General features: G+C 35.6%; 1 long non-coding RNA gene across 2 annotated transcripts; it reads left to right on the forward strand.

Annotated features, from left to right (window-relative positions):
* The first annotated feature begins 1,395 nt into the window (after nt 1-1,395).
* LOC113331143 lies at nt 1,396-3,940 on the forward strand. Of its 2 annotated transcripts, none has more exons than XR_003350735.1 (3): nt 1,396-1,524; nt 2,997-3,191; nt 3,333-3,940. It is a non-coding gene; the product is annotated as an uncharacterized LOC113331143 (long non-coding RNA). The 2 variants fall into 2 exon arrangements; XR_003350736.1 differs by lacking the exon at nt 1,396-1,524 and adding an exon at nt 2,151-2,396.
* Nucleotides 3,941-24,432: the final 20,492 nt, after the last annotated feature.

Below are 24,432 nucleotides of genomic sequence, written 5' to 3' on the forward strand. Positions count from 1 at the left end.
AGGATCTTGTGAAATTCTTTTGTTAATCAGTTAGGTTATTGTGAGGTGACTAATATTTCTAGGCTGCTCTCGGGAGTATAATACCGGATTATTAGTTGATTCCTGTTCACCTTGACCTTTGTATCAAAAAACGGAATAAAAAAAGAATAAAGGATGGACATATCTGTGGGAGACAGATTTGTTTATAAATCTTCGAATTTTGGGCGTAGCAACTCGTAGTTGTGAGTGAGATCAGCTAAGGGAATCAAGTGCGCAGAATCCGGCGTGGTTTTAGAGGCGTAAGGAACGCGACAGTACCTTAATCGGTGTGAGACTTGGTTAGGTCTCAACTACATTCTAGTCCGAAGTTAACTTGTAGTAGGCTAGAGTCTGTACCGGCTTAATACCATGTGGTGTTCAAAGCTGGACTAGGTCCCAGGGTTTTTCTGCATTTGCGGTTTCCTCTTTAACAAAATTTATGGTGTCTGTGTTATTTCTTTTCCACATTATATTTGTTTATATATTTGAAATATCACAGGTTGTGCGTAGTTCAATCACAGTTGATAAATCCGACCTTGTTTGTTGGATATAACTTGATTGACACTTGGGCATTGGTCTTTGGTACCGTCCAAGTTATTCTCACATCAATCAGGCTCACATATTTCTATCAGTTCGATATGCTGATTGTATTGAGAAAGAGATAAATCTCGTTAATATCTTTCTTGATTGAGCTCGCTTTTAAGTTGGTGCTCTCGAAATTATACCCACCCTTTTTCAGAAGTAAAATGAGATACCCCTTAAACAACTATTTTCTCTAATGACTAATTTACTCTTGATTAATTAGTGTTAATTCGGTTTATTAATAGATATTTAATCTTATTAATCTAGAAATCAACTAATGTTTATTCATCACCAAAACACGATAAAAAAAAAACATTCTCCGAAACACTACCCAAAATCTATTTATTCATGCATTCGTAAACCGATTCTAGGTTGGTGTTTCGCTATTCACAAAAGATATTTAGAATCGGTTAACCTGCATAGATAAAATCTGATTCTAACAATCGAGTTTTTCCTAGTCACATACAAACGGATTGTTTCACATAATCGGTTTATGTGAACATCCACATAATCTGATTGTAACAAAAACATAATCCGATTCTAACAAGAAAAACATATACAGAAAAATGGATCTGTTCCATTCCATAATCGGTTTATGTGGGCATTAACTTTTACCAGTTATCGTTTAATTGGGCATTAACTTTTACCAGTTATCTATCAGGACTTTTTTTTTGGGTCGTGTTCTAGACAAGTAACACCTGCGGCTGCGTTACATGACTGGTATAAACTCGTGTGAGTTTACTTACCTTGTTTCCATCGAGAGAAAGGAGAGAAGAAAAATCGAGAGAACACAGAGAAAACGAGTGTTGGTATGGAAGAAGAGGAAGACAACTCAGTGACCTAATTGGATTTTTTTTCACCATGATCAAAGTTGAAAAATCGAGAGAAAAAGGCTTCAATAGAGATCATGGATCGTCAAAACGGGTAAGTTCTTCCAACCCACGCATCATTTTTCTCACCTATTTTTGGTTTAATGGCAACATTGAATTTATGGTTACTGAAAAATTGATATTAGGGCTTTGGGTTTGGTTTAATCATTCAAAGCTGTTTCTCATTTGATTTACTTATTGAGTACTACATTCGTGAATTTTGTCAACAAATTCAAAAGCTTCACCTAGTTACTTACCACAAATGCACGCCCCCACGTTAATCACTATGCCAACTGTTGTGAATTGGACTTGCATTCTTTCTTAGCAAAGCATGACTTGTCTGTGGCAATTATTTCGCATATCTTCGATAAATTTGTGAGTTTCTTCAACAAATTCAAAAGTTACATACTGGGAATGGACTTGCATTCTGAGTAAGCAAAACTTAATGCCTAATGGAAACCTCACCCAAATGATAGATAGACGGTTAAATGGTTCCAAACCCATTAATTTTTTCTATCCACTTGTGTGCATATTCTCTGGCATTCTCTTTTTCTTTTTCAACTTAATTTGTATCATTTTTTAGATACACTTTTTTTTTCTTTCTTCCATTGGTTTGTTATGAACAAATGCTATAAATTTGATGACCTTATTGTGAAGATATACACAACCACTTGAGAGATATACACACAGAGAGAAAGAATGGGTGGTGTGGTTATGATCATAGTGTTTGTTTTGTTCAATATTTCTTCACTTTCATTTGTGAATTCTGTTTCTTCATCATCTCTTTCAGTGGGGTTTTATGATGAATCATGCCCTCGAGTTGAGGATATTATATATGAAGAACTTGTGAAAAAGATGTCTCCAATTCCTCGCAACGTCACCATACCGGGTACTCTTAGGCTGTTCTTCCATGATTGCTATGTTCAGGTGTATATATATTTATATTTCTCTGTGATTTGCGTGTGGTTTTGTTCGTTGTTGTGATTTGCAAATTTGAATGTCTTTCTCCCGCTTTTGACAGTATTGCACCTGAATGTTGCATTTCTGGTTATTTTTTCAGAGATTAGTAGACCAATTTCTCATTTGGGCACATTATATTTTCAGTCACATTATATGGCAGAAGTTATAATGTAGTTTGTTTTGAATATATTGTTCTAATAAGTTCTTAATATACTGAAAACTGTTGTATACTTCTAGTACAGTGTCCATAGAAAATCTATCTGTAATTGAAATTCACAAAGAAATTATCATGAATGAAAGAGATATTTTATCAAGACCTAACATTATTAAAACCTTGTACACCGTTGTAGACGAACTTAAAACCTTGTATACCGTTGTAGACGAACTAAACAGTCTGTGGCAGTAGCGGAGCTTACAGGACTAAATGTGTATTTTGAACTGAATGATGTTATAGATGTTGATATCAATCCATGATGTGAATCGAATTCAATGAACAATGGCTTCTTTTTTCAACTTATCTGTCTAGCTTGTAAAAGTGAAACTTACAAATGAGTGCTTCTTTTGTAGGGTTGTGATGGTTCTGTTGTGATCTTACCAACAGATGACAATAATTCTGAGAGAAACGCATCTATCAACCTTTCTTTAGCTGGAGATGCATATGATATTGTTGACAAGGCTAAGGCAGCGTTGGAAAAAAAATGTCCGGGGGTGGTCTCATGATCGGACATCCTTGCTATCTTGGCACGTGATGTCGTACACTGGGTAAGTTATCTGCATCTCCTAATGCTAATAAACAACATTGATTCAGTTTTATGTTGCAACTTGCCCAACATTAGTTAAAGGCAAAATTGGCGTGGCAAAGATGCTAAAGGATCTGATGTGTGATTTCTTTGTTGTGAATAGTGGGAAGGTCCGCACTGGGAGGTTGAGAAAGGAAGAAGAGATGGACTCATCTCCAATGCAACAGAAGCTCAACTACTCATGCCAAAGTCTGACGAAAACATAACAACTCTCATCCGTTGATTTGAATCTATTGGACTATCAACTGCCAATCTCGTCACATTATCTGGGGCACACACAATAGGTTTCACACATTGTATAGAATTTGCTAGTCATATCTTCCACAACCACAGCACATTGAACTCTACAATAAGAGAGAAGGTAACTTTTTGCTGAAGCACTTGATCCAAAATTCTGAGTTTGTGTTTGATAATAAGTTTTTTAAGAGCTTGCGGCAAAGGAAAGGCTTGCTCTTGACAGACCATGTATTGGCTTTTGGTGAAAATGATCTCTCTCGTAAATTAGTTTATAGGTACTCCAAAGACCAAGAATTGTTCTTTCAGGAATTTGCAAAAGCCATGGTGAAATTGGGAAGAGTTGGTGTTAAGACTGGAAATGAGGGAGAAATTAGAATGATTGCAAGAAATTCAACTGATTTTGTTGTATTTGGATAGATTTATCAATTACCATGTCACTGTGGGCATAATAAGAGGGTAATTTTTATTGTTTGATAGGAGCTAATACATGTGGATTTCCCATCTATTGAATTTAACACCTCTCCATCAATGAATTGAACACCTCTTCATCCGTTTTTGTACATGGTATTCTTTAAATTTCACCAAAATGCAACTTAGACGGACTGTAATAGATTTTTATTAAAGGGAGAGCAAAAAGAGATCCGAGGAGAGCAAAAACTGTAGTCAACTCATTAACTAGGAAAGATTCAATACAATTGTGCGAGCCGGACTTAATTACCCTGCGATCACACAAATTTCTCACACACATCGAGCATCACCTCTCATCGTCTTCTCAAAAATCCTAACATGTAAATAACACCATTACTGAAAACCAGTTCAAAATAGAATATCCTGCAAATTAATCTACGTAAAAATATTAGTCGTGATAGTTGTCGATTTAAGGATTGCTAGTGCACAAACAATCATAATCAATTTTCTAGTATTTGTCATTGTTAAGAAAATTATTGTCCATGGTATGATGAGCATTTATCTTTTTTTCGTTTGGTAGTGGAATTCAGCCGGAGCTCACAAGCACGTTCCTACCAACCCATTTGTACATGTATCATCTGGTGATATTTGAATTCTCTATCTGTTAACACGGGTTATTCATTTGTTTTTGGATGCTTTTGTGGATTTAATTTCTATATGCTTGTCAACAGTTTTGTCTTACTTGTTATCACATTGCCAAGACCCAAATTCCCCTCCATTAATGGAAGTTTAAGTTGTCGTAACTGTGATTAGCTAGGGTTAGGAAGAAGAACAAGACGCAGAAGATTAGGTTTCATTTCGATGATGAATCGGTAGGCATGTGAACAATTCATGTGGTTAGAAAGGGTACTTTGGTCCGAGTCGATGATATATATATAACCGGCCGTGACTAGTGAGTCGACTACGATTTTTGCTCTCCTCAGGTCTCTTTTTGCTCTCCATTTAACAAAAATCACTGTAATACTCCAACGACGATGAATTGTAAATTGATATTTCGATGATATCTTCTTCTTATAAAAAATTATATTCCTATAAAAAATGAGTATAATTCGAGACTGCTAACACCATGATTTAGCACTTTTCAAATTATACTCATTTTTAGTAGGAATTTTAGGACTTATAAGAAAAATATATTATCAAAGATATTAACTTTAGATTTTTGGTGACTTAAATTTTATGGAGAAAATGATACTAATCATGCAAGAGTCCATAAATCCAGCCAGCCCCCTTGGGCTTTGGCAACTTAGCCCTTACTTGGAATTTCTTTTTTAGCAAACCTGTTTTGAGGCATATTGAATTTTTTTGAGGCATACTCAATGCCTGTTTCCAGTGTATTTTCTACGATTTGGGAACTCATTAGCAAAGTGACCAAAGCCTTTACACTTGAAGCACTGTGGCATATCCTCATCATCACTGTGGACAATAACCCTATTTTTAGGAGGAATACGATCATGGGGCTTAACTGATGATCTAGGTTTATCTCTGGTGAACTGTTTACTTCTCTTCAAAAGAAGATCTCTAAACTGTCTTGTGATCAAGGAAAATGAATTGTCAAGATCTTCATCTGCTGATTCAGTTTCAATAGGATCATCCAAAGAGTTGCCAACACTTTTACTTTTATCAAGTAGTTTAGTATTATTTTGTTCTTTGAACAACATCCTTTCCAGTTTTGGATAGAGGTTCATGATTAGAGATCTTTAACTTTCCAACAAGAGTATTCCTTGAAAGAGTTTCAAGGTTATTCCCCTCAACGATGGCATGCTTCTTAGAATCGTATCTAGCTAGTAGAGACCTGAGAATTTTCATCACAATGTCCTTTTCAGGAATAGAATTACCCAGTGCAAAAGATGCATTAAAAATTTCAGAAACTTTCTGATTAAACTTATCAAATGAATCTCCATCATCCATACGAAGGTTTTCCCAATCAGAATTTAGGTTTTGAAGCCTAGATTCTTTCTCAAAGGTAATCCCTTGGAATACGGTTTCTAAGATATCCCAAGCATCTTTAGCTTTAGTGCACGTAGTCACATGGTGCTGAAGATCTGAGGTAATGGCATGGATGATAGCATTTAATCCATCAGGATTTTTCTTTGCAGCACTAATCTCGAGTTCATTATATCTATCAATATCCTTTGCAATGGTTAAACTGTCTACTATAACCATTGGAGAATCATAGCCATTAACAACACGAACCCATGATTGAAAATCACGTGCTTGCATAAAAGCACGCACAATAATTTTCTACCATAAGTAATTCGATCCATCGAAGACTGGCGTTTTCATTGGTATGGATAACACTTCTGTCCATATAGTCAGATTGCTACAAACACAGACTTATGAGGTCTTAGTATGTTTGCCTGATATGATACCAATTGAAAACGCGGGGGTATAACAACCACACCCAATATTTCGTTCGGCAATCTTTATGGACTAAACTCTAATATAATTCCGAGAGCACCAACTTAAAAGTGAGACTCAATCAAGAAAGATATAAAAGACCTTTATCTCTTTCTCAATAAAATCATTAAATCAACTAGATATAAATCCTTGAGACTGATTGATATGAGAATAACTCGGATGGTACCAAAGACCAATGGCCAAGTATCAATCAAGTTCTATCCAATAATCAAGGTCGGATTTATCAACTGATTGAACTACACACACCCCGTGATATTTCAATTACATAAACAAATATAATTCGGAAAATAAATAACACAGACACCAGAAATTTTGTTAACAAGGAAACCGCAAATGCAGAAAAACCCCGGTACCTAGTCCACATTTGAACACCATACTGTATTAAGCCGCTACAGACACTAACCTACTACAAGTTAATTTCGGATTGGAATGTGGTTGAGACCTAACCAAGTCTCACACCGTTTTAGGTATAGTCGCATTCCCTACGCCTCTTGAATCCCAGCAGGACTCTGCGCATTTGATTCCCTTAGCTGATCTCACCCACAACTAAGAGTTTCTATGACCCAAAGTCGAAGACTTATAAACAAATATGTCTCCCACAGATATGTCTATACTTTATTCTTTTTGTTCCGCCTTTTGATACAAAGATCAAGGTGAACAGGAACCAACTAATAATCTGGTCGTAGACTCCCGAAGAGCAGGTTAGAAATATTAGTCACCCGAGTCATAATAACCTAACTGATTAACAAAAGAAGTTATTGCGGAATCACAAGAGTCTGAGACGAAAAACTGTTGTGATTACTTTTTATATATTACCTATCGGAGATAATTCTCGATTAAATCTTAGAGAAGATAAAACTCAATACTATATAACAAGTAAGATCAGATTACGCAACTACAGAGAAATAGTTGCTTGAATCTAAGCAAGTTCGTGAGTTATTCCCTTTTACTAAGACTCTCCTTATTTTGAGAGTCTTTCCTAAGTTACAACTCTTTCATAAATAGTTAAATAAATAATTACTTTAGCATAAATTGTATTTTTGTAAACTAATTTACAATTTAACTTAAGAAGGAGTTTAAAAACATCACACACACTTTAAGTTTGCAATTGTGTGCGGAAGAATAGCCATCTTACGTAGATAATGAAACATCAAAACTTGACCAAAAAAGGCATCTAGTCATGTTTGCACGCTCAAGCCCGTGAACCGTTAAAAACAGTTCGTGGAGTGCCTATTCACGAGTTGCTTTAAGAAATTACTGATAATTTCTTTGTTATAACTAGGAATTGAGTGATTCTTGGCTTGTTGAATTTGTATGTTCATTCACTACAACATGAGGACCTTTCCAGGGATAATGGTCATATCACTAAAGTCATGGCTCAAATATCCTTAAGTCCATACATAAATGCATGTTTACCGTCATATGAATTGCTCCGTAGAGTGAGCACTTGTTTCGATATATTAGAAAGGTAGAATTGAACAGGAGTCCAAATAAAATCAGTCACCACATACCTTTTTTGATGAAGTCCTCGCTTAATCTCCAATCTTCAATATTCAAAGGTTTTTAGGTGATTTTTGATATTCAACTACACACTTCTAATCCTAGTCTGAGACTTGACTTTAGTAGACTAGATATCAAGATATAGTTTTGTTCATATAATATTGAAAACAAGATTGAGATAGAAAAATTTGTGGGTTAAACCTAGTATTTATCTAACAGTATCCCAAAAACTTTGATACATATATTTGTTGCTCATTAGAAGACAACCTTGGTCATGAAAATATTTCATACTTTGATGATCTGTTAAAATCTTAAAATGTCGACCAAGCAAATAAGGACGCCATTTCTGAATGACATATACAACAACAAACATTTTGTTGTCAGTTGGAAGATTCAAATGCTTACGAAAGACCATTACTAACAGTTTTACCATATTGCATCAATGTATCCCCTATTCCATTACCCGAAACATCAGATCAATAACAAATTCTTTAGAGCCTGTTTGGTTCAAGGAATTGAATTCTTGGTAATCCAGTTATGGGGGAATGTGACCAATTCCTTGAACCAAACAGTATGAATTAACTCTATATAATTGAAAATTTTGATTCCTATGAATCCAATTCTCTCCAAAATAATAGATTTCCATTATATTGGTCTAATAGTGCAATGGAATTTGATTCTAGGGTAAAAGAAAAAGTAGTTGGATTACCTCAACCAAACACTATTATTTTGGATTTGAATTCAATTTCATAGAATTCAATTCCAAGAATTGGATTACCCCATAATGGAATTCCTAGAAATCTAATTCTTCCAACCAAACGATGTTTTAGAAAAATCGGGAAATGGTAGAACTGGAGTAGTAGATAAGGTTGTTTGTGATTGTTTAAAAGCTTTAGTAGCTTTATCAAACAACATCTTGGTCAATGGCACACTTATTTTCCAATAATTCTTAACAAATTTATGGTAATAACCAGCTAACCCTAAGAAACCTTGAAGATCCTTAATTGTGGATGGAATAGACCAGTGAAGAATACTGGAGATTTTGTCATCCTCTACAGAAACACCATCTGCTAAAGCGATATTCCCAAGATAGCTTATCGACGACCTAGCAAAATCACACTTTGATTCCTTTACAAGAAGGCAATTAGCACGAAGTATTAGAAATACATTGGATAATGATATATGATCTGAATTAGAATGACTATAAACCAATATGTCATCAAAAAAGATAAGTACAAATTTTCAAAGGTAAGGTCAAAAAATATATTCATCAAACTCTGAAAAGTGGCTAGAGCATTATATAACCCAAACGACATAACCAAAAATTAGTAATGACCATCATATGTCTGAAACATTGTTTTGTGTATATTAGCATCGTGAAGGAAGATTTGGTGGTACCCTGAACGCTGATCGAGCTTAGAGAAAATTATAGCACCGTGCATCTCATTAAGTAATTCATCAACCATTGGAATAGAGAATATGTCCTTGACAATTAGCGAAGCACGGGAAACAACACACATACGTCAATAACCGTCTTTATTACGAACTAACAGTATCGATGAAGAGCAAGGACTAGGAATGGGACGAATCAAACCTGTTTCAAATCAATTCAGCAAAAAACTTCTCAATTTCCACATTTTGGAAGTGAGGGTACCTATATGGGCAAATATTGACCGGGGAAGAATTGGGAACTAGAGGTATATGATGATCATGAGAGCGTCGAGGAGGTAAGGACATGGGAGATCCAAAAATATATGTACCCTTAAATCTGTAAATTCACTTGTCTTATCTAGTACAACTTGGTTGGTACAACACTTTCTTTGACTGATATTAGACCCGTATGATTAATTTTCATGATTACTAATCTTATGGTCAATTCTGGTACAAGATATATGTTGGGTAATAACAATTAAAACTGAAAAAAATCAAATAACTAATCAATAAAAGAGGCACTTATCTGATTTTCGTGTGTTCTCCTTAGTCAACTGTTAATGTCTTGAATATCCTGCTAAACACCATGGAAACAAGAAAAACGGTAATGGTAGATTGAGACGCATGTTCAACATACTGTCCTTAAGACAAGAATGCCCGGCTACACTCTGAAAAAGATGATGCTATAGCCCTACGGGTACATCTGCCTCCAAGATACAACAATCTTAACAAGCTTGAATAGCACATTCAAACTTGTCCTTCTAGAACTTGGCAGCGGAAAACTCACGAATCGTTAGCACTTAGAACCCTCGTATCAAACATCGAAAAAACGAAGAAGAAGTACTAAAAATCTTAGGAGATATAAGAGAGGTTTTTCTATATATCTATACAATAAAAAAATTCTTCATATATATAAAACCCTAACCCGATAAAATCAGGAAGGTGTTTTTATTTTTGGAAAAACCTTTTTATTAGTAATTTTTATTCACATAAAAATGTATTTTTTCCAACAATCCCCCACATGAATAAAAATACGATAAAACACGGAAAACAAGAAATATCATGAATAGGCATAGGTGTCCATAAGGTCTTGAACCTTTGCTTAGTGAGAGGTTACCTGAACTACTTATTAGCCAGTGTCCATTAGGTCTTGAACTGTCTAACATTTGGTGTAACTCGCGATAACAACCACACATGATATCTCCACGGTTGCTGCCAAGCTCCGCCGTTGTGTCCATTTTGGCCCTGGACGTCTTGTTTCTCAGAATGCTCTAGAGAATCAGCTCATATTCTCATAGAAAGCGACCCACTTCCTCATTCAGATAGGTGAGTTCCATTAAGAGTGTTCACTGCTACACCCCACTTCAATCTTAAATTGAAACTATGGAACTCATTAAGACTTATTAAAGTCACCCTTCACATGCAGTCACACTATCACATCTACACCATAGGGAAGGGACAGAGAGAATATAATCCTCTGATAGTGTTTACCTTTACCTACCATAAATTAGTTGTCTCATTCGAAACCTTGATCTTGGGATCTCCAGTCAGCAAGGTTGAGTATCCTTCATGGCAAGTTTATTTTATATGAGCTTAAGTCCCATTCCCCCTCGATGTATAATTACGAACTATCTCTTTAGAAAATCCTTTCGTCAAAGGACCACTAATTTTTCTATTGACTTCCCTAAGTCTGTGAGGTTCTCTTTTGACTTTACATGTCTACTGAGACCTCTTTTTGACTTCACGAATCAACTAAAATTACTTCATTAAAGAGTATAGTTGTCTTACCGAATTTGCCTTCTTCGAGTATGTCTAGACTTTGTCATTGCTCATTTACTTTAGACTCACATAGTCAATTGAGTTTCTGCAATGATGGCCACAGGCTTCGGTCACAGAGGAATATCTTCTAAGAAGCATCTTAGTAATCATTCATCTTCCTCTTATGCTTGAATTAAAGCACACGAACTTTGATTTCTTCAATATACAAGTTCATCTTGTCCGTTTTAAGGACTTCCTTAGACAGACACTCCTTAAGAGGATACACACATAGGCTAAGATTTATCCATAGCCTGAAACAACAACATCTCTTAAGGTCAGTACAATATGTATTACATACACAATTTAAGATGTACCTCAAGTATCGCAAATATCTAATCAGATCATCCAGTAATTCTCTTGAGATACATGGGTATTTGTATACATCTGATATACTGCACATTTACAACACACATTAAACGCATCGAGTTTGACAAAAACCATTTCCTTCAGAATTTCTTCTGGATCCTTTCGATCATTTAGATCATATCAGCCATCTTGGTCTTTCAGTCAAATCATAAACATATCACATATTTCATAGGTGGTTGTAAAGCATATATCACATAATTGAAATTAATTATGTACCTCATGCATTCCAATCTCTGGTCTTCTAATCAGAGCATCCCTGTGTTTTCCCAGATTAAACGCGGATATGCACATCTATTTTGCAACACGTACTAAACACGTTAGACAGAAAATAAAAAAAATAATAAAAATATATAGTTACCTACTGATCCTTTAGACCATGTCAACCGCATATTAGTTTCCTGTCAAATCTGAAGTGGTCCATAATCACGTGTCTTTCTTATATTCTTCAAGGTTGTTTAATGCATTCATCATATACCTCTCATCCTTGATGGATTGCAAGATCACATTTCTTATCCCCCACATTTAAATACTTCTCTTAAGAATTATTTAAAACTTAGCTCTTGGTTTGAGCAAGTGCATGAATATGTGATGCTCTTCCCCTGAAGCGAGCTCCACTATACCTTTGCATGCTTATTCAAAAGAATTGGTAAATTAACTTTCTCATACCGACGAGTACCGTTGTACCTTCGCATGATTTTATTGATGGAGAACACACTTTGATTCGCACAATCTAGTGATTCCAGTTCCCGCATACATCGCTTCGTCTTTGCACGTAAAACAGATGTGAAAGTTGTAACAGACCAATAAATCGATGTAACATATCGAACTCCTAGACTCTCATCAAGCAAGTCACCAAGCTACGTTCGTTCTGGATGGCTTCTACGTGCAGCGATAGTATAATAAACACATGCAGCACAGTGAACGTAGAATATAGTCAGACAGAAAAGCCTGACGCACCTCACCCAAAAGTAGTTGAACTTGATGTTTTTTCTCCATTGCGGAAAGCAAAGAACACACTCTACGAAGACGCCAGAGACGAAGCATGATGCTCCAAGCAATTTCCCAATGGTTGTCAACGAATACGTAAGATTCTCTGTCGCGTAGCCAATGAAGAAGGTGATGAAGATATCTATCAAGAAGATTCCATCGATGACAATATACGCGATCTCCAGTCCTCGAACTGGTTTGAAAAGAAAACCATATTGGAAAGGAGCCATCAGTGCGGTGTATACGACTAGCAGAAGGAGAAAGTTCTTCCAGATTTTGTAACTTCGATCATCAGGTGAAATTACTGATCGCTTCATGACTCTAGGGTAACTCCTCCTAGCACCACCAACTAATCCAGAATGGCTGCTTCCATGGTTGGAAAAAAAAAACATCAACTTGTTCAATGTCCTTCTCGAGCTCAAATCCACCACCATCTTTTAATCAGTAGCAGACCTTCTCCCACTCTCAGCATCTTCATGACACTGCCAAGTTTCAAACTCGATGTACACTGCCTTCAACAGCAATCAATCCATTCCCAGGCATCGTGAGTAGCATCACTGATCAAACTAGCATCATCACTGCCAACTCCATTGGTAATGGCAGCAGCACCTTGATCTTCTCCGTCACAGCTCCATTAACACCAGGAGTATTGCATCTCTATATCGATAATGGCATAGACCAAGTCAGCTTTATCTCCTCACTGTCATTGTTCTGTTTTGCTCGTTCAACTCCTAAATATCACCGCCATTAGAATCGCTAGCAGTTATCGTCTACTGCAATAAATGGCTCGAGCAGCAGCCAACAACTTCATTCTTTCGATCAGTCACCGTTAAACCTTCTCGATACTCTGCTCGACTTCTATCTAAGCCATATGTGATTCAATAATTGGAAGACGCACTGCAACAAGTTCAGAAAACAGCTCAAGAATCTCTTGTGCATCCATCATGTTCTCCTCCCGAATGATATGCTCGACCCGATGACGAAAGTGCAAACTTTGTAATATCCATCCCAAATTCAAGGGTATTTTTGTCTTTTACTAAAAGGGTATTTTTGTAATTTACTTAAGAGAGTATTTTGGTATTTTTAAATTATGGTTCACGTGACATGTCAAATTTATATCTTACTTGTTAAATCTAAAATTGACACTTGTCCACATAGTATTGGTTTTTTTTTTAAGAGTATTATAATTATTTTTTTTGTTATTTTTTTTTAAATTTAATGGCCTTCTTGTTTTAGACTTTTAGTGGAATGGAAATTAGGTGTGGTTAGACTCACACAATCAGTGGACCGAACAAAGGAATTTGAGCTTCTCTTTTTATTTTATTTTTACTTCTTGCCATGTGTCATTATTTAATAGGGCACGCATGACATTCCTTGCGGTAAATCTTGTTTACATTTCGTTGGTGAAAATTCATGTGTGCGTGTAAACAGTGTATTTTGGTTGACTTAGAAAACTCTGACCGAGTTGTTCGTATTAGCTTAAAAATGTATATTTAATGCTAGGTGTCGCTACATCATTAGTTAAGAATTATTAGGGTTTAATGAATTTTGGCTATATATATCAAACAAGAGGAGGTCCGGCAGTCGTGGAAGTTTTAGAATAAAAAAGTTTAAGCCTCCGTTCAATGCCTAGGTTTCCATATTCGTAGAAGAAAAAGAAAACGAAACTGATTTGGCTACTTTAAAATTATTTTTATTATATCATACAAATCATCAAGGATAGTTGGGAGATTTTTTTAGCACCAGCTGGTTTGGAGATTTCAGAATTCGTGCTAATATTACTAGCGTTTGAGGTATGCGCAACACAATCAAAAACCTTCTTTTATTTAAGTTTCTTTTAATTAATTTTATTTTGAAAGTTTTGATTCATATATGAATGATAATCGATGTTGTGAGTATGATTATGTATGTTGGGCTGCGGTCCATAGATTGTGATTCTTAAAAACAACTATGATGGGATACGAGATATCCTTGGGAACGGTTTTGTTCCCTAAACCCACGTGGGGCTCCCTAGGGCGAGCGGATTTTATGTGATTGATTTGATTGTTCTTATGGATGTGGTGTTTCCATGTATTTGTGATGCTATTAACCATGCTAGTTGTTTTAAAAAGAATTGAAAATGTTTGATAAAATGTTTTGTTGCTTCTTTTTCTACTGGGTGTCACAACTCACGTCGTTTAATGACAAAAAAATTCCATATTTTATGGCACCACAAGGAGTTAATGGCGGAAAAGCGTAGAGATCGGTTTTGGTGCTATTATTAGTAGTTTGCATAGGATTTATGATTGGGATTGTAATAAAATATCATCAACTCTTTTAGATGATTTAATTAGTTAGTTATTGGTTATTAAAGCTTTAAAGATTATTGTATTAATGTATAACCAAAGAAAACAATGCTTTGCTTAGACTACTCTATTTGATTGAATAATGGAAATTTCTGGATCATGTCAGTTTGACTGTCTATCATAATTATTATATAATACGTTTTTGTATCATTTTTTTATTTTACATGTAAAAATCTCTCAATATGTACATATAAAAATTTCATAATTTTCTGAGTTCCATAAGTATTTTTAAATCAATTGTTTTCACTGTACAAGGATCAGACGTTTTCTGTCAGATTCAATTTTACTGAAGTTGTCTATTTTTTTTAAATATTCTATGTCATGTTTTAGCCTTTAGAGTCTACTGCAAACTCAAAGATGGTTCTTTTATCTTTTCATAATGATCAACCAAAGAAAATTTGAAGTTGTGAGTGAATTGATATGATTTTTTCTAAAAAGAATCGTCACTGTTGTACGTTTCTGCAGTACTGGTCAACTACTCGTTTGACTATGGTCAAAAGGTATTTAAGATAAACTAAAAATCCTAGAAATTTTATTACTGGAAAGGAGATAAGTTAGGATTCAGAATATATAATTATAATAATTTATGGATTCGTATTGGACTCAGTAAAAATTATTTGAGTGACCTGGCGTCAGTTTCTGTTTTATGAATCTTTCTTAAAAACGTAATTATTTTGGATTTAATCTGGAACTTTTAACGGTGAAATTAATTTTTCTGATAAAGTATATTTCTTTAGGGTTCATGAAAATTAAAACTCACGTCAAATTAACGGTTAGATGTTCCGAAAAGAATTTTTATGTATCCGCTGCAACAGAATTTCTGAATTAAACATAAATAAAGATTAAACAAAGAATTAGTCGTTTGGACTTGGGCCAAGTATGGAAGTCAGGGCCTGATATTTAAGGTAGCATTTTGGATTTTGGGTTTTGGATTTGGGTTGAAATCCAGGCCCGAAAATCGGGGTGTTACAAACTTCCACTTAGCGAATTCCTCGACAGGAAACTGCAGTTTCTTCTGTATGCGAGGACCACATAGGCTTCAAATATCTAGAGTTGTCCGTAATCTTATGGGATATGGTATAACGCTTACTCCAAGATTCTCTCTTGAGGTAATCTTTGATTACCCAAATTTCAAAACCGATGACAGGATTACCTAAAAGCACGCATAGACACCCATCCAACACACCAATATGCCGATATGTATAGTTAACGACTTCAGAATCGTCTGGTTGTAGGATTTCTCTGGTAATCTCATCTGTTATATCCAATGCAACTAATACTTCGGGTGAAACTACTACTTTGGAGGTAGAAGATGACCGACCTGATTTGGACAACGCAAACGAATGAAGAGCCCCATTACAAAATACCCAGTACTCTTGTGATTTAAAACTACACATAATATAAGGGATATTTCGAATTCGTTTCCATGCATTCGATCTAAGTGAATAAACGACAACTTCAGACTGGTTGAAGTTTGAATAGCTCTTAATTCATACGAAGTTGTATTCATCACACTTCGAGTTATAACCGAACCCATGTCTGGTCGATAGGTAACCAAGATTCGGCTTACGAGACATATCATCAAATTCAGGTGGTGGTCTTGCCAGAAGTTTGTATTCAACCCATTACATGAACCCACAAAAGAACTTTCAGCATTCACCAGCTGTTTGCTAGCGGGCGAAGATTCTATCTTTTGAATCGGCACTTGATTAATACCATCACCATCAAGTAATGGTGATGTAAACGAATCATCATCTAAAGTGTTATATACTTCGTTGGCACCCTTTGGTGGCAGGATTCCAAAGATAAAAGAAATCCCTTTCCTGATTCCATAAGCGTAAGCAAAGTATGCCATTACAAGAACCAACCAAATCAACCAAACAGTATACATATGTGGATTTCACTGGTAGCCTTGCGAGGATCTCAGGATAGAGATCTTGCGGAATGCTTGACATTGATCCTTTTCTCCGTTGGAGTTATAGAGCGAGCATAAACCCAGGGTTTGCATCCGGAGGTCGGATTTATACACCTCTGTGGTTGCATCTACAACGATCTTTGAACCACCAAACGATTCTGTAACACCTAGTCGCGGACGCTTCAACATCTACAATAAGCACATGGTCCAACAGCTTTACTGGCGTGATTTATAACGAGTATTATCAGATTGACCCGCCGAAATTAGAGGATATACAAGATATCCCATATAGGCCCCTGACTGAAGCACATATTAACCAGTTAGGTTCATCACGATCACATGTAGACTTAAAAAAGAAAACCAGTCGATGTGTATAGTACGAGAGCTACTGATCAAACCCAATTCGATTCTTTCTTAATTGCTATTCTAATATATATAATTCTTGTCTTAAGATTGTTGGGTAATAACAATTAAAACTGAAAAAAATCAAATAACTAATCAATAAAAGAGGCACTTATCTGATTTTCGTGTGTTCTCCTTAGTCAACTGTTAATGTCTTGAATATCCTGCTAAACACCATGGAAACAAGAAAAACGGTAATGGTAGATTGAGGCGCATGTTCAACATACTGTCCTTAAGACAAGAATGCCCGGCTACACTCTGAAAAAGATGATGATATAGCCCTACGGGTACATCTGCCTCCAAGATACAACAATCTTAACAAGCTTGAATAGCACATTCAAACTTGTCCTTCTAGAACTTGGCAGCGGAAAACTCACGAATCGTTAGCACTTAGAACCCTCGTATCAAACATCGAAAAAACGAAGAAGAAGTACTAAAAATCTTAGGGGATATAAGAGAGGTTTTTCTATATATCTATACAATAAAAAAATTCTTCATATATATAAAACCCTAACCCGATAAAATCAGGAAGGTGTTTTTTATTTTTGGAAAAACCTTTTTATTAGTAATTTTTATTCACATAAAACTGTATTTTTTCCAACAATATATCGGCCCCCACATTTTCATAAAAAGGATTGCTTGCTGAAAATCATCTTTAAGGTGCTAATTCTAAAAGCACTATCAGGTCGTGCATTTATATCACACACCCCTATATTTTGATGAATTCATCATTATAACAACTCTGTTATATGACATACACCCTCACAATCCATACAATGGTTATGCAATCAGTATCCATGCTTCATACTCATAAAAGAAATACAGTTTCTAATGAGTTCTTCACTGATCATGTGTATCAGACCCCTCAGTCTGAATTCACCCCTTCACATTCGGTTTGTTTCACAAGAATATATTAAGTACACTGTATACTTAATGTAACCCCAACCTATACCTTAGGGTTAATTATTTCTCTTATACATAAAGAGCTACAAATTTGTACTGTAAATATTTTATCACTATAGATAAAATCAAGCACTGTTCAAATATTGCACCATCACCGAGTTTCTTAAACACAATGGATAGTTGTACAGTCTTATTTGGGAAGAAGACAAGGCTAGAACTGATTTGGTATTTAAACATCGCTTGTGACTATTGGAGTTTTGAATTGTATAAGTTATGTGACTGTGCAAACTGGGTACTTCCGGGAAGACGGGAACAAGTCTGGCGATATACTTTTCTATCATCCTAATGACTTATGGATGCAAATGCAATCCTTTAGTTATAAAGAAATCTGACTTAATAAATTTGAACAGCTTTGTTTAAGTACGATCTTGTGGAGGGCTTGTGCCGTAAGGATTGGTGTGTGCATGTAGACACAGGTTCTACAAGACATAGATGTTCGGACGGACGATTTCAATTCTACCTGTAAGTGTCGGTTGAATTTATCTTGGAATTTAAAATTGAAAAGTGTAATTTGAAAAGTCACGACCCTTCACAATCCAACCATCTTGTGGAATCCTATGTTAGATTTGCTAGTATGGTTCGGATATGGTGATGACGCATGATCATGAATCTAGTAAAGATTCCGATTGAGTAGTTAATCACTAAATAAAAGGAATTTCGTTTGGTCAAAAGTCTATTATTGAAGCCCATTAAAATCTTAATGGAAACAAATGGAAATAAAGTTGGAAGCGACCAGCTAATTCTAAATCACAAATTAAGCGAGTTTCTGTCAGTAAACAATCTAAGGCCAAGTGATTAGCCCTAGATTATAAACCACTCAAGAAAGTCTCTAAATTCTCAAAGTATTGTATGCGTACGGGGCAAGGCATCAGAAGAGACCTAAGGGTGTTGTTACTAATGGTCCATAAAGTCTATAGTAAACAACCAAATATTGTGCATTGTAGATTTTAGTTACTTTTGTCAACTATATTTTTGGGTGTTTCACAGTGATACTATTCTTTTAGAGAAACAGATCATTGTAGTATGTTTGGTAACTACTTCTGTCTGTTATTAAGGTCCATGGGAGAAGATTTTTAGATTAGTCTTCATGGAATTCAAACCAATAAATCATTTTGGAGAAGAAAATGATTGAGAACATCATGAGGACATGAATTGTATATGTCTATGGAATCTGGTTCCCCGAAATGCACATTACATACCAATATGTACCATTATCCATTGCTTTAGGATAATCTTCGTTATCGATTTCGACAATAATACATCTCTAGTGTTATCTTCCTCATTTCATTACAATACTGTAATAATGGGCTTCATTTAATTTAATATTACAACTCCTGTTTACTTAGTTACCAAAACGATAAAACAAGAGAAGAGAAACATAGAAAGAGATAACCAATCTAAACAAAATTTAAGAAAAATTACTTGGATGTATTGAGATGAGTAATCTCTTTACTTAAGACATTTAATGCCGTGTACATAATGTCGTTGCAGTATATGACATATGTCTTCAGCATAACAACACCTTTGGTGTTCTTCGCAGCACTTCGAGGATCACCAAACGTCGAACTTAAATAGATGTAGCAAAAACTCTTCTTTAACTCTTGAAAACAATATGCAAACTATAAAATTCTAGTACTAATTATGGCTCTAAAACACACTTTTGCAATGGAGAGTGGTTGGGGTTTATATAGATGCAAGGAGACTCTTTGAAAGATCTTTCCGTGAAGAGTCGCATCCTTTTGTGGAGAATCAGATCCCTTGAAAGAGTTTTAATTGAAATGGTTTATATGAATAGACACAACCCTTCAAAATTTAGTTGTAACTAACTTAATTTCTATTCAAATTTTTCCAACAAAAGATCTTATAGCCGAATTTTCATGATATAAGATACATATCTTAATAATTGCATAGTGATGTAGAATAGGTGTGGCACCAAATTCGCCTATTTTCTCGAACTTCTTTTATGGGCTCAAACATTAAAAAAAAATGCGACCAAACATAAATCTATTTTACTTATTAAAAGAATGTCATGTGAATTAAAATAGGCTTATTAGTGAGTAGCTCATATTGTGCGGCCTAGAAATTTCTTAGTACCCACACTAGACTTCACGACACAAAATCTTGATTGTCCATAAAAAATTTAGGCGTGACTAAAAGTTTATATAGCCGTCACCCATGCCACTCTAACTGAACTCGTAGCTCGAAATATGCGTAAGAATCCAAAATTTATTGGATTATTGTTTATAGGTTTTACTTATATTGTAAAAGAAGAATGTATTGTCTAAGGAAGAGAACATATCACCGTAGTATTGCTTCAAAGTTATGGTCCAATTGAATGATAGACGCATTTATGTGTCTAATTTGTCCTCAATGTTTCGTATTGTTGGTACTCGTTTTCGTCCTTACTATGGTCTTTTGTGTATTTTTAGGTATTTTTGGAAAATAAATATTGTTGGAAAAATTGGCTCGAAAAATCACTCGGAACACCCCCGGAGGACACTTGCTATACGGAGCCCAGATTTTGTTAAGGGGCACCTCAATTACTAAGGGGCACCCCCAAAAGGCAGCTGCTATTAACACCCCACAGCTGGTTAGGGGGACACCATCTTCTTCATTTGAAACTTAAAAATTGACGGGAAAAATGTGGCAGCTCTCTGAGAATGTTTTGATCGAAATTTGAAGATTTTCTAGGTGGACTAAAGGGCTGAAACTTCATGGGTAGTTGTGATATGTCATAAAAGAGCTGGTATGGGTGTTTGTTTCGATCAAATTTGGCTGGAAAATCCGTGACAAGGAATCAGGGCAGCCCGTGCATGAGAAGAATAGTTCACGGGTTTTGGAAGATTTATGCGTGTTCTGCTCGTGTATGATGACTCTAGCAACACTCTAGACCGTGAAGAAGATAAATGAGGAGATTTTGCAGCTGTAGAAACACGTGAGAAGCTAAAACAGGAAAGAAAATATTCCCAGAATATTTTTCTTCACTGCCGAGTTTAATGAAAATTTGTGAGAGTTATGACGTGATATTTTGCTGTTGTTGAGTATATATAGGGTGAGGGGATCATAGAGAAGGGAGACGGACAGATTGGGAGAGAAAAAGAGCACCACAGAGCGAAAAAATCAAATTTGCAGAGCTGCCATTTCTGCTGCTGCAAAACTGAAGAACACGAAGAACGGACCTGCACCAGCAGTCGTTTTTGAACAGTGACAGCAACTCATTCTGTGGGTCGCAGTTTACAGGAAGACTTAAAAACGCAACAGCAACAGTAACGGCTCTTTGTAACGGTTTTTGCAACAGTTATAAGCGTTGAAAACCCGATTTTTATTATAATTCTCCCTTATTCATCATTTGTAACCTTTTGAGCATAAATGAAATCAACTTTTGAGCGTGTTTCCAACATGATGAGCGGCTAATTCTCTCGTAACCAAGGCAATGGATGAAGCTATTCACACATGAACAATGGGTAACTATTTCATTTTCTCTAATATTTAATTATAATTCACTCAATCACTTCTTTTGCAGAGTTCTTAAAAGTTTACATAATTTTCTTCATTAGTTGTGATTCAATTAGATAGGTTATGCTTTGGTTAGATAATCTATGCTTAGGGGATACAATTAATTTTTGAGAATATGTCTGATTATTTGTGAATTAAGAAATAAAGGATTAAAAGGATAATTAGAGTTATGAAATATTTGACATCATTCATGTGTACTAGTGGATTCTAGTGTCTTGCTTATTTTCCAATCACCTGAAATCAATTTTGAGTTAAGTTTTCTATATTTTTAAGTTCTATTAAGTCTAGAATTCATTGCCTTCACAAGCCTCAACGAACTCTTTTCTATATTTTGGCGCCGCCGACGCGGATTTGTGCTTAGATAGAATTTTTAGTTTTTTTTTATTTCATTTGTTCTTTTTACGTTTCTTTGGGTGTGTCTTTGTATTACAGGTTTGAAGTTGGATATTAAAGACTTGGAATCAAAGCTTAAAGCCAAAAGATAAGGAAAAAGACAAAGCAAAAAAAATAAAAATAAAAAAGAGCGAAAGAAAAATTTAAAAAAAAAAGAAGAGAGATTTTTTTTTGTAGAGACCTTCCATTTTTTGTAATTATTATTTTTTTATTTCTTTTCTTTTGCACTTTGTTTGGACTTTGGACTTGGACAATTTTTTTTTAAACCTTAAGGAAGGGTACATTAAATATAAAACTGTTTGCAGGGAAGGACGACGATTACAATATCGTCTCGGCCCCTCGGGTTCGCACATGACATAGGAATCGTGGCCCGAGTTGACTTCAGCGGTTCTGCGCCCGTCTGGTACGGGAGGTAAGCTTTCGAAACACCCGCGAATCCCCTGTCAGCGGGTTTATTGTATGCCTTAAGGTGAATATATGCTGAGGATTTGAATATGGTTGTTTTAATTTCCTAGTAAAGGGAAAGGCCTGGCCAAATTAAGATAAGGACTCGGATTTCATCACCGTTTCCTTCTTGCCCGCCTTAGGAAAACGAAACCAAACGCGAACCTAAGCTTAAAATTTTGACTAGAACGAGACCTATAGGGTAACGAGCTTAATAGGAAAGTCGTCCGAAAAATATTGGTTACTCTTTTGAGCATACTTTGAAGTTCATGATGGTTTCTGCGAGTTGAATGCGTGACTGCGCCGCCTTATAATACCGGTGAGACCTTGGGTATCAAAGCTCCTCGCATCTTCCCTCGTCTGAATTCAACTTACTTAAACTCGGATTGATTCCAGAGAGGTTTTCTCAGATTGTAACGAATTCCTTTTCGAAAGATTAGAAGCTGGTCTAGAAACAATCTAAGTGGAGCCATCATGCTTGTTGTTTGCTAGATTTTATAGGTTTGATTTGGTCGAGTCAGCCTTGTTTGTGATTGTGTAGAATTCCCTTGCAATTAAGAATGTCGAACTGGTATGATAGAATCCAATACAATGATTATCGACCTGAATTTGAATATGGACATCATCCTTTTTATGACCATGTTGGGAATAATGGTTGGGAACGCCATCCTTTGGAAGGATATGGGTCATACCCTGGTGATCCCAATTACTATCCACACATGCATCAGTCTTACGAGCAAGAAGATTATAGTACTAGTTCTTCGTCTCTAGAGGATACAATCAAACTATTGAAAAGTAGTCCTTTTTATGATCCCTTTGTTCCTATTCCTCCTTTAGAAGAGTCCCTTAGGAAGTTAGCTGAGTCGACGCGTAAGTTAGCTGAGATGAATATTATAATTATAGACGAAAAAACTACAATAATGAGTGAACCTTCTTTAGAAGACCACCTCAAGCGGATAGCTGAGACGAACGAAAGAATTGCTCGAAATTACTTGAATTTCCAATATAGTGTATCCAATAATACCCTTGAGAATGAAGATAGTTATTTACATAATCAAGATAACAAGGTTAGAATTGGTAGCACTACTTGTTTTGATGAGGTTCGATCTTTTTCATGTTATTATGATGAGGATAGTGTTGATGGAGAATCATACTTATGTAAGAATAGTGATCAGGAAATGGATACTCCAATTGAGCTTTACAATGATAATATTATATCTATTTCAAATCCAAATAATTTTAATAATTATTCACCTATTCAAAAGGACGAGGATTTGACTAGAGATACCCTCGTTTTAGACGATGTAGTATTTCCTGTTTACAAAGCCGATAATGATTTAGAGGAACGAGTTTATTCTGAGAATAATGTTTTAGAGTCTAGCGATTTAGAAACAATAGTCTTAGACGAAGAAGATGAACTCGTAGAGATTTTAAATATGAGTGAGGATGCATCACCTGAGTATAACCTAACAGAAGCAATTGACCATTTTCAGGATTCCGATGATCTAGAAATTAGGGAAATTGTAGTTAGTCTACCTAGAGACACACAAAACTCTAAGTTTGGGGGTGATTATCATTCTCCCTGTGCTTTATCTTTAACTCTTAGAAAGTTCCCTCGTGTAGGGCTTGACATTTGTGCCTCAACCATCGTACAAGATTATCTCCATACACGTTTTCCCGAACCTAATAATGTCCAGAAAGAAGTTCAGTCATTAGAAACCCATCCTCTGGTTGATGTGGTTTGCCCAGGCTATGATACCCTTATTGACTTTGTTTTCCCACCAAATAGTTTTCTTCCAAATGTGGGAACGTTTATATTTCAAATGTGTCGAATATTTAGTTGTGAGACTAAACCTAAATGCTTTAGGAAATTAGAATCAACACATTTTCTTAAGAATGACTACTACCCTCACTATGGTCAATTTTGTAAGTCAAACCTGATTGACTTAGAGGATCCTCAATTATTTAGGTTATTATTATGTGCTTCTAAATTTTTATTT

This window comes from Papaver somniferum, unplaced genomic scaffold (assembly GCF_003573695.1).
Source record: "Papaver somniferum cultivar HN1 unplaced genomic scaffold, ASM357369v1 unplaced-scaffold_125, whole genome shotgun sequence".
NCBI lineage: Eukaryota > Viridiplantae > Streptophyta > Magnoliopsida > Ranunculales > Papaveraceae > Papaver > Papaver somniferum.